This window comes from Podarcis vaucheri (assembly GCF_965113315.1).
Source record: "Podarcis vaucheri genome assembly, chromosome: 4".
NCBI classification, from domain to species: Eukaryota; Metazoa; Chordata; class Lepidosauria; order Squamata; family Lacertidae; genus Podarcis; species Podarcis vaucheri.
In genome coordinates this window covers 4,116,868-4,128,968 of record NC_138762.1, presented here as the reverse complement: position 1 = coordinate 4,128,968, position 12,101 = coordinate 4,116,868, and the positions used below count along the sequence as shown (strand labels likewise).

At 45.8% G+C, this 12,101-nt stretch overlaps 1 protein-coding gene across 2 annotated transcripts in view; it reads left to right on the top strand.

Moving 5' to 3' along the window:
* Positions 1 to 12,101, top strand: part of LOC309530363 (uncharacterized protein) — a 215,866-nt gene that overhangs the window by 122,446 nt on the left and 81,319 nt on the right. The gene's annotated exons all lie outside the window — the stretch shown is intronic.

The following is a 12,101-nucleotide window of genomic DNA, read 5'->3' as shown; positions in this document are numbered from 1 at the left end:
TCTCCATCCCTATGTTGCTCTGCAGGCTTAGCAGAGACACTGTCTTAGCTTAGAGAAAATGTGGGTAAGGGGAGACCTGAAAGAAGTCTATAAAACAATGCCCAGCATGGAGAAAGTTTTTATCCCTTTCTCATAACGCTAAAACTCATGGACACCCATTTATTTATTATTATTTATACCCCGCCCATCTGGCTGGGCTTCCCCAGCCATTCTGGGCGGCCCCCAGCAAAATATCAAAACACAGTAATGCATCAAACATCAAAAGCTTCCCTAAACAGGGCTGCCTTCAGATGTCTTCTAAAAGTCTGGTAGTTGTTGTTCTTTTTGACATCTGGTGGAAGGGCGTTCCACAGGGCAGGTGCCACTACTGAGAAGGCCCTCTGCCTGGTTCCCTGTAACTTGGCTTCTCGCAGTGAGGCAACCACCAGAAGGACCTCGGATCTGGACCTCAGTGTCCGGGCTGAACGATGGGGTGGAGCCGCTTCTTTAGGTCTACTGGGCTGAGGCTGTTTCAGATTTTAAAGGTCAGCACCAACACTTTGAATTGTGCTCAGAAACGTACTGGGAGCCAATGTAGGTCTTTCAAAACCAGTGTTATATGGCCTCGGCGGCCGCTCCCCATCACCAGTCTAGCTGCCGCATTCTGGATTAGTTGTAGTTTCCAGGTCACCTTCAAAGGTAGCCCCACGTAGAGCACATTGCAGTAGTCCAAGTGGGATTGAAGTGGAATGCTGGAAGATTTAGGACAGATAAAAGGAAGTCCTTCTTCACACAGCACAGAGTTAAACTGTGGAACTGGCTCCCAGCCCCATAGGAGGCAGTGATGGCCTCCAACTCAGGTGGCTTTAAAGTGGGGCTGCCTTATTTTAAAATGTGAAAATCCAGACACAAAAGTTGTTGAGATTTTTTCCCCAACAGACGAATCCCAGATATGTCTGAGAAAACTCAGATGTATGACAGCCGTATTTAAAAGAGGATTCATGGAGGAGGAGAGGACCATTGATGGCTACTAGCCATGATAGCTGTTGTCTGCCTCCATAGCTGGAGGCAGTAAGGCTTCTGAATAGCAGTTGTTGGGAATGACAGGAGCAGAGTGTGGATATTTTCACCCCCTCCCATTGCAAGAATCTCCTGACAATGTTTTCAGAAAGGAGGGGGCGGAAACTGCTCTTCGCTGTGGGAGTCTTGGTGTTATCTCAGTAGTGATTAGATGGCTGAGTGAGAGCTGTAACACTCATGCAAGCCAATACTTCTTTAGTTTAGTTTGCAGTAGCTATTAGAAAATAAAGAAGTTATGCTTCACAGCTTTCTTCCGTGTTGTTCATACTCGGCTGAGTTTGGTGCTCACAGTGGACAGTTGTGGGTCTAGTGCACTTAGACCTGTTTTCCAGGAGTGGAAGGTCTATGGAAGTGCTCTCCAGTCGCCTAGCCCAGTTGGGGCAGAAGAAGTTATTGAGCCCAGTTGTTGGCATTGGCTCAAAGGCGTACTGACACAGAGAGGGCTCTGGGGCTTCGTTTCCAACTTATGGGTTTCAATGTGGGAGCAGGAGGCTGGACAAGATTGGCCATTGGCGTAACCCAGCAGCCTCTTCTTATGTTCTTCTTGACTGGTCCCAGCCACCTCACAGGAGCCAGAGACAGACACACACCCATCACCTTGGTCTAGGAAGAGTCAAAAGAGAAGGAAGCAATGGGCTCAGCCCACCAGGAAGAGGGAGCAGCTGCAGAAACCCTTAGAGCCTTAGCAGCCCAGGGGCGTAGTGTGTGGCATGCCAGAGGGGCAGTGCCCCCGGGCTCAGGTTTTTGAGGGGGTGCAAAGCAGGTGCCCCCAAAGCAGGCCAGCGCTCCTCTCCCAGCATTGGAGGACCCAGCGCTCACAGAGAGGAGCACCAGGCTGTGCTGTCCTGTGGGCGCCAATGGGCGGGTGCCTGCTTCATGCCCCCCAAGTGCCACGTCCTCTGGCTGGGCTCTCTCCTGTAACTGCACCCTTCAAGGAGCATGTGGCTGTTCCACCCTTTTCACACCTCTCTCCCTGGATCCACTCAGAGAGGTAGGTTGAGACCTCCTGGTTAAGATATACTGTCTGTGTTATGTACAGTGGTACCTCTGGTTGCAAACGGGATCCGTTCCGGAGGCCTGTTTGCAACATGAGCAGAATGCAACCCTCATCTGTGCGTCTGCGCATGCACGTGTCGCAATCCGCCACTTCTGCGCATGCGTGTGATGTCATTTTGCGCATCTGCACGTGCATGAGCCGCGAAACCCGGAAGCAACCCTTTCCGTTACTTCTGGGCCACCACAAGTGCAACCTGAAGCAAACGTAACATGAGGTGTGACTGTACTGAGCTTGGATCCTGGAACAATAGGCAGGTAGGATCCTAGAATGCAGCAACCTGATTCATCTGCAGGAGTAGCCCAGTCAGGCTCCAAGAGGGGGGTTGAATCAGCCGATCACGCATGCAGCTGCTGGGTGACCTTGGGCCAGTCACACTTCTGTGAAGTCTCTCAGCCCCACTCACCTCACAGAGTGTTTGTTGTGGGGGAGGAAGGGAAAGGAGAATGTTAGCCGCTTTGAGACTCCTGAAGGGGAGTGAAAGGCGGGATATCAAATCCAAACTCTTCTTCTTCTTCTTCTGTAAATAATGTATATATAGCCAGAGGTTTGGGGGGAAATTTGCACTGTTGTACTATGAGCTGAAATAAAGAGCACGAAATCAATACTCCACTCTGAGCATATTTCCACCTGCATCCCACTTCTCTGGTGTTAAGGAACAAGGGAGCACAGAGTGGTCTCTAGAACACCTCTGAGAACAGAATTGCAGGTCCCTTCACAGGATCCTTGGGGAGTCTCTAATAACTGCTCTCAGTGGGTTCAGCAGTTCTGGGCACCTAGGCCCCATGGTGTCGTTTCCCGGAGGGAAAACAGTTTTTCTACAATGCTTATTGCCATGAACATCACAGGCAGGAACTGGCAGGTTCCATGTTCACCAGGTCAGGTTCACAGCCTATGCCATAAAGTCAGGTAAGGGCAAAGGACTCATTGAGATACAAAGTATGTGAGTTTTCCCTTGACTGAGCTCAGAGTCATGAGGCTATAAGATGATCAAGAGGGTTTACACTTGCTTTTTGTTCCAATGTTCCATGTTAAATATTGTGTATACCAGAGGCATTTTTGTTAATTGTTAGCAGCAAATAACAATAAGATAATAGTCTAATATCCATATCCATATGGAAAAGCAGCATATGCCTCTGTACTACTGCTGAACTTTGATGATAATCATGCTTCTCATTATCAATATGATTATTATGAAACTTAGCATCATTATCATCTTTATCATTTGAGTGAAAATGCTGCAATTGCTACTGGGCAGGCCACAGAGAAACTGGGATTTAATGTGGAAATCCATATTGGAAGAGTCCATCTGCTGTCCAGGACTACGGAGGACAATGGAAGCTGTAAAGAATTGTAAAAAGAATCTTTTAGCTTTGATTGCTTCAGTTATTCTGGGCTGTGTTTCAGCAAAGGAAACACAGCCCAGAATAACTAAGGAGATAGTACAAGAATACTTGGCTAGTTTAGATGTGTTCAAGTCTCCAGGGCCAGATGAACTGCATCCAAGAGTATTAAAAGAACTGGCAGATGTGATCTCAGAACCACTGGCAGTCATCTTTTGTCACGGCTAAAATGGCCGCTGTTTCTTTAACGCGAATAAAGCTGGGTCAGCATGACTCAGCTGTCTGCACCAAGTTGTATATATAAGTGAGAAATGTTAGTTTGGGCTGTGGCTGGTGTTTGGGTTGGTTGGTGCTGGTGTGTATAGTTATTCAGTCGTGTTTTGCACAAAGACTTTTAATAAAACTCTGCAAGGATATTCTCGTGGACTCTTTTATGCAGACAAGGGTCCGAGGACCAGGCTGAAGAGCAAAGGGAGGTCAGAACCCTTTCCTTCTTTTTTTTGCTTTTTTACAAACACTGACAGGTTATGGGCCCAGTGTTTCTGAGCATGTGCAGAGTGCAAAACGACTAACAGCATTTCAGCAAGGAGCTGGTGAGTCCTGGTGGTGTACGGAGACAGTGGCTGTGCGTTGGAGCAGTTGGTGACAAGCTGTAACTGTCTGCAGTGACGCTGGAGCGGCTAGGATCTGAGGATCAGCGTTGGCTACTGGAACAGTTTGAACTGCTAGAGGGCCACAGTAGGCGACTCACAGAGCGGCTACACCAGTTGCAGAGCCAGGCGGGACCTGAGGGTCAACAGAGGCAGCAGCTAGAAGCCGGTGAGTGCAAGCCAGGACCATCCAGTTGGACTCTAAAGAGAGAGTCAGGAGAGATTGCTGGAGGCCCCACAGAAGGGGCTCAGCAAGCACCAGCAGAGATGGCAGATTTCCAGTCTTCCCAAGTTGTAAATATTGGGGGAGGCATCCCTTTTGAACTTCTCTCAGAAAGCAACTGGCTGAGTTGGTCAATTAAAATGCAGCAGTTGTTAAGGAGAGATGGACTATGGGACTGTGTTGAAACTGAGGTTTTGATGCAGGACTCTGCTGAGAAAAAACGGCTGGATGAAAGGGCCCGTGCCCAAATTATGCTGTGTTTGAGCAACTCTCAGTTATTGCATGTAGCAAATGCCAGCACAGCGTTTGAGTGCTGGAATTTATTAAGGGCAATGCATGTCAGAGAAACTGCTGGAACTATCATTTCTCTGACCAGAAGGCTGTTCAGGACTGTTATGAAAGAAGGTGAGAGTTTGGCAACTCATCTTCAAACGCTGAAATCTCTGTTTCTTCAACTACAGCAGAGAGGTAAGCGTTATGATGAGACTGACCAAACCTACATTATCCTTTCAAGTTTGCCTGAAAGCTGGTTGCCCGTAATTAACAGCATGGAGAGTATGCGTCCCCGAGATCTGACCCTTGAGTATGTGGTTGGCAGATTGACTGAAGAAGCAGAAAGAAGGTCAGATAGACAGGCTGAACTCCAAGAACGGAGGAGTTACAGTTGAGGGGGCCAGCAGCAGAATCTGCCAATGGAGCAACGCCAGGGTTTGGACTTGGCCATGGCGGTGAGGAGGTGCTATAGATGTAACCAACCCGGGCATCTCCAACGTCAATGCAGGGCAAGACTTCCAGGAGACGACATGGAGCAGAGACAGCAATCGACGCAGAAACGTAAGCAGAAGGGGTTCTCTTCAGGGAAGAAGAACACGCGTTCTGCTCAGTTTGTGTCTGCATTTTCTCGGGAGGAGAGGAAGATACCTCGAGGAACATGGTTGCTGGACTCTGGCAGCAGCAGGATTATCTCCAATAGTCGGGAGGACTTTAAGACCCTGGAGAAGCCAGCTGATGGAAAGGACTCAATTTATCTTGCTGATGGTCGTAGAAGCAAGATTGATGGCCAGGGAACATGTTTCCTGCAGTGCTTGAACACTACTCTACCAGAGACTCTGTTTGTCAGCAGTTTGGACTATTGTTTACTGTCTGTAAGCTGTTTGATTAATGCAGGGTATAGTGTTAAGTTCACGCAGGATGGCTGTCTGATAAAGAATGGAACTCAGGTATGTGGCCATGCAAAGTTGGAAAATGGGTTATATGTAATGCAGGACAAGCCTGTTAAAGCAGCCCAGGTGGTTCAGGATAATTTGCCAGTTCATAAGGGGTGTGTACATCAACTGCACAGAAAACTGGGTCACGCCAATTTCCGTGTGCTTTCAGAAATGCAAAAGGTGTGCAAGAACCTAAAAGTAAATAGCTGTAACTGCTTCCTAGATTGCAATGTATGTAAAATGGCCAAATCTAAGAGGAAGCCTGTGGCTTCTAAAAGCGACAGGGTATCTAAAGAGGTTTTAGAACTTGTCCATTGTGACGTGATAGGCCCTTTTCCACAGAAGACTGAAGGGGGCGCCAGATATGCTTTTCTGGTAATAGATGACAAATCACGTTTTAGTTGGCTGTTTTTGTTAAAGCAGAAGTCTGAGTGTTTCCCCACATTCAGAGAATGGGTTGCCCAAGCTGAAAAGCTCTTCGCTCGGCCTGTTGTGCAGCTGCAAACAGATAGGGGCAGAGAATTTCTGAACAAACAATTTGGGGCATGGTTGCGACATAAGGGGATCACTCACCGTTTGACTAACCCTTATAGCCCTGCTGAAAATGGTCTGTGTGAAAGACGTGGGGCTGTGATACAGTCAGTAAAGGACTGCCTGCTAGTGGATGCAGGATTGGGTCACAACCATAGGCTGTGGGGCGAGGCTTTTCTGACCGCGAACTTTTTGATTAATAGAACCTGGTCTAACTCTATAAAAGATATACCATATCGTGTGTTGTTTGGTAAAGAACCAGAGTGGACAATGCTCCATAATTGGGGTTCTTGGGCACATGTAAACATTCCCAAAGCTCAGCGCCAGAAAGGGGGTGCTAGAGCACAGAAACTGCGGTTTGTGGGATATCAGTCCTATGGCAAAGGGTGGCGTTTCAATTTACGCCCAGGACGCGTGGTTCTGTCACGAAGTGCAGACTTCGCTGACCAGGACAGATGGACTGCGATCCATGCCAACCCTGATTGCCTACTGCCCCTGCAAGTAAGAGAAGAGGCTTCTTCTCAGCCATTGGCAACACAGGAGCAGAATGAGGAGGAGGCACAGATTTCCCCAAAAGATGTGGCAATAGATAATACTTCTTCTCTAGAGCAAGAGGAAGAAGAGCCAGAGATAAGGGGGGGGAGAAGAAGTAGTTGTGCCTAGGCGCTCCCAGCATTCAAACAAGGGTGTACCTCCTCAGCGTTTGACCCTAGGAGGAGTGAGAGTATGCAATGTGAGTTGTGTAGAACCACAAAGTTATAACGAAGTCTTAGACTTACCCCCTGGGGGACGTGCTTTGTGGGAACAAGCTATGAAAGAAGAAATGGACTCTTTTAAACATAACAAAGTGTTTGAGGTCATAATGCCGCCACCTGGTGGCAGAGTGGTGTCATGCAAGTGGGTTTATAAAAGGAAGACCCTTGCATCTGGGGAACCACGTTTTCGAGCCAGATTAGTAGCCAGAGGGTTCACTCAGATTAAAGGGGAGAGTTATGATGAAGTGTTTTCTCCCACGGTAAAGAGTGAAACTTTTCGTTTAATGCTTTCCATTGCTGCTGTAAGACAACTAGCAGTGCACCATTTTGGTGTTGATGCTGCATATCTGCATGCAAATTTAGACCATGAAGTGTTAATGAGACAACCCCCTGGGTTCGAAGAGGAGAATGGTGCAGTCTGGCGTTTGAGAAAGGCTGTTTACGGTCTCAAACAAAGTGGAAGGTGTTGGAACCAGTGTTTAAATGAAGCCCTTGTAAAACTTGGTTTTAAAAGGAGTGTGGCTGATCCATGCCTGTACACCAAGGGGACAGGCAACAAATATCTAATGCTCTTAGTCTTTGTTGATGATTTGCTTGTGGCAGGGAGTTCCACAGATGAGATCCAGAAGCTCACAAGTCAACTAGAAAAGAGGTTTAAGCTTAAAGCCTTAGGGCCTGTAAGCAATTACTTGCGAGTAGAAGTAAGGCAGGAAGCAGATGGGAGCTTCCTATTGAGCCAGAAAGAGAAAATTCTTCATTTAATAGAGCAGTTTGGTATGGAAAACTGCAAGCCAGTTCAGACTCCCATGACACCAGATTTCCCAAAGACACTGTGTGATGATGAATTTGATCAGCCTGAGTTGTATCACTCAAAAATAGGATCACTGTTGTATTTAAGCCAGTGGTCAAGGCCAGACATTGCATGTGCTACAAATGTTCTGAGCCAACGTGTATCTAAACCCAGTACTGCCGATTGGTGTGCTTTGAAAAGGCTTATCAGATATCTAAAGGGGACGTTAAATGTATGTTTAAAGATATCTAGTACACAAGATGAAAAACTAGAAGTATTTGTTGATGCGGACTGGGGAAGCTGTGTAGCTACCAGAAAATCTACAAGTGGAATGGTTATGATGTTTGCCAATTCCATAATTGGATGGAGGTCGAAGAAACAAGGATTTGTTGCGACCTCATCCTGTGAGGCAGAATATGGGAGCCTGTCGCTAGCATGCAATGAAATCATGTGGTTTATACAGATACTAAAAGATCTAGATTGTAAAGTAGATTTGCCTATCCAAGTGTATGAAGATAGCCAATCGTGCATTGCATTAGCGGGCTCGGAAATAATGAAATCCGCATCAAAACATATTGCTATCCGTCATGCGAATGTGAGAGATTGTGTACAGAATGGGGTAATCAAACTGGAGTATTGTCAGTCACAAGATAATATTGCTGATTTGTTTACCAAGCCTTTGCCAGCAACATGCCATAATGAATTGCTGACAAAACTGGGTTTATGTATATAATGTATTGTTGTAATGTATTGTTTCTGTTGGGGTTTTTCGCATTTAAGAAACAGAAGGGGTGTCACGGCTAAAATGGCCGCTGTTTCTTTAATGCGAATAAAGCTGGGTCAGCATGACTCAGCTGTCTGCACCAAGTTGTATATATAAGTGAGAAATGTTAGTTTGGGCTGTGGCTGGTGTTTGGGTTGGTTGGTGCTGGTGTGTATAGTTATTCAGTCGTGTTTTGCACAAAGACTTTTAATAAAACTCTGCAAGGATATTCTCGTGGACTCTTTTATGCAGACAAGGGTCCGAGGACCAGGCTGAAGAGCAAAGGGAGGTCAGAACCCTTTCCTTCTTTTTTTTGCTTTTTTACAAACACTGACATCTTTGAGAATTCCTGGAGAACAGGCGAAGTCCCGGCAGACTGGAGGAGGGCAAATGTTGTCCCTATTTTCAAAAAGGGGAAAAGAGAGGACCCAAATAATTACTGCCCAGTCAGTCTGACATCAATACCAGGGAAGATTCTGGAGCAAATCATTAAGCAAACAGTCTGTGATCACCTAGAAAGGAATGCTGTGGTCACCAATAGTCAGCATGGATTTCTGAAAAATAAGTCATGTCAGACTAACCTGATCTCGTTTTTTGACAGAATTACAAGCCTGGTAGATGAAGGGAACGCAGTGGATGTAGCCTACCTTGATTTCAGCAAGGCATTTGACAAGATGCCCCATGATATTCTTGTAAAGAAGCTGGTAAAATGCGGTCTTGACTATGCTACCACTCAGTGGATTTGTAACTGGCTGACTGACCGAACCCAAAGGGTGCTCATCAATGGTTCCTCTTCATCCTGGAGAAGAGTGACTAGTGGGGTGCCACAGGGTTCTGTCTTGGGCCCGGTCTTATTCAACATCTTTATCAACGACTTGGATGATGGACTCAAGGGCATCCTGATCAAATTTGCAGATGACACCAAACTGGGAGGGGTGGCTAACACCCCAGAGGACAGGATCACACTTCAAAACGACCTTGACAGATTAGAGAACTGGGCAAAAACAAACAAGATGAATTTTAACAGGGAGAAATGTAAAGTATTGCACTTGGGCAAAAAAAATTAGAGGCACAAATACAAGATGGGGGACACCTGGCTTGAGAGCAGTACATGTGAAAAGGATCTAGGAGTCTTGGTTGACCACAAACTTGACATGAGCCAACAGTGTGATGCAGCAGCTAAAAAAGCCAATGCAATTCTGGGCTGCATCAATAGGAGTATAGCATCTAGATCAAGGGAAGTAATAGTGCCACTGTATTCTGCTCTGGTCAGACCACACCTGGAGTACTGTGTCCAGTTCTGGGCACCACAATTCAAGAAGGACACTGACAAACTGGAACGTGTCCAGAGGAGGGCAACCAAAATGGTCAAAGGCCTGGAAACGATGCCTTATGAGGAACGGCTAAGGGAGCTGGGCATGTTTAGCCTGGAGAAGAGGAGGTTAAGGGGTGATATGATAGCCATGTTCAAATATATAAAAGGATGTCACATAGAGGAGGGAGAAAGGTTGTTTTCTGCTGCTCCAGAGAAGCGGACACGGAGCAATGGATCCAAACTACGAGAAAGAAGATTCCACCTAAACATTCGGAAGAACTTCCTGACAGTAAGAGCTGTTCGCCAGTGGAATTTGCTGCCAAGGAGTGTGGTGGAGTCTCTTATTTTGGAGGTCTTTAAGCAGAGGCTTGACAACCATATGTCAGGAGTGCTCGGATGGTGTTTCCTGCTTGGCAGGGGGTTGGACTCGATGGCCCTTGTGGTCTCTTCCAACTCTATGATTCTATGATTCTATAATTCTATGATCTATTTGATTTCTTCCCTGTCCTTCACAACTTAGTCCCAGGGAAGGTTGCCACCAGAAAGTATACAAAGAAAGCTGAAATATGCAAGAAAGTTGGGGGGGACGACACTGTTGAAAACAGTTCCATATGTTTAGAAATTCCAAATGATTCCAATATAAAAACCATACAGAGATTTAGGAACAAATTCATTTATACAAACACTCTAAAAGTGCAGGTGCCTACTGGGACTGAAGAGGAGGGTCTTCAGTAGGTGCCCAAATTGCAACAGAGGCGGCGCTGTCTCATATTGAAGAACAGGCCATTCCAAAGGGACACTGGGTCCCATTCAGGAGGCAATTCCAGAGGTCCGCTTCCTTCATTGTGCAGATCCCACATCTTGCTAAGATGGTATCTGCAGGAGGTCCCAGTCTACATATATGAGGGTGAGTTGATCATTCAGGTTATCTTATTCCCAACCTATATCAAGCAGAACACGCCAGTACATGCACTTCAAACAGGGCCTGGGAGAAATTCTCCCTGCCTTTCAATATAATTTTATACTGGATTAAATCTTTCTGCTCCATCTTTCCCACAGACATTTTCTGTTGCTCTGAGTTATCATTGGGCATCTCCAGACCACCAATATTTTCAGGTGAGTCGTTCAATCACGCACCAGAATTTTCAGTTTACACTTTTAAAGTGGGAGTGCTCTATCACCCTAGAACAACAAATCTGTTTCTTATATATATTTATTTAAAAAACAGACTGTTTGCAATTTGAAAAGTGACAGGGAAATGTCTTGAAAAGTGCAGGATGAACAAATGAGTGACTGATAGATGAGCAAGGGCTCTGAATGCAAATCAGGATGAAGGCAGGATAAATATGCATTCTCTTATAACCACCTCACAAACCAAGCAGAATGAAAATGCAGTCACTAACCTCTCTGTCAGATTTGCACAAGCAACTCAAGATGAATCCTCAATAAATTGGTCATCTAGGGGGGCCCTTTGTTATTCCTTTGAGAAGATCTTGCTTCTCTCTTGTCGCAACAGGCCCATCTTATGACGGAGGTATGAATAGAGGCGGCTTTTTCTAGGCTTCGGACTATGGACAGCTTTGAGTAATACTTCATTTTATTCTGTTTTACTTTTACGCTTGCATGTTCTAAGTCTTGCAGGTTTTAGCCACTTTTCCTCATGCAGATTGTTTCACATCTTATTTTCCCAGATCATCATAATTACTATTTTTATCTATTCTATTTGTTTACTGCTCTTCACCCAACATCAGAGGGAGCGTCACAACATAACATTACAAAATAAGGCAAAATGCATAACCAAAACATAAAAGCAAACCAAAGGCTCCGCTCCCACAAATGTTTAAAAGACCAGAGATTGTTCAACCACCCAGAAGCCTGGTGTTAGAGGAACATTTTCACCTGGTGCCTAAAGGTATGTCATCCTGGTATCCTAGTTTTTCTTCCTTCATCCATTCTTAATATTCATTTCTACTCATTTGTACATTTTTGTTTTATGTACACAATTATAAAATCAGTCATTATCTGCCCCCGCCCCCCGATTCCAGCCTCTGGTCATATCTGGTCACATTCCTTTCTCTCAGTGGGTGTTTCAGTTTCAAGGTGGACTTCTCAGAAGAGGGATCATAGACTTGTAGATTTGGGAGGAACCTCAAGGGTGAAGGAATGGCAGCCAAAGCATCCATGACAGATGGCTGCCCAACCTGTTCTTTAAAGGGGGAGCAGGAGAAGGTGGGATGAGACTTGCCCCACCCCCTATTCCTCATGCTGCTATACATTTAGTCATTTGGATATATCATTTCTATGTCAGCAGTTACACTGTGGTTGTTATTCCAAATCTGCAGATGAGAAATTGAGAAACAATGAATTTCCCAAGGCCACAAAAGCCAGCACAACCTTGACAAAAGCAAGC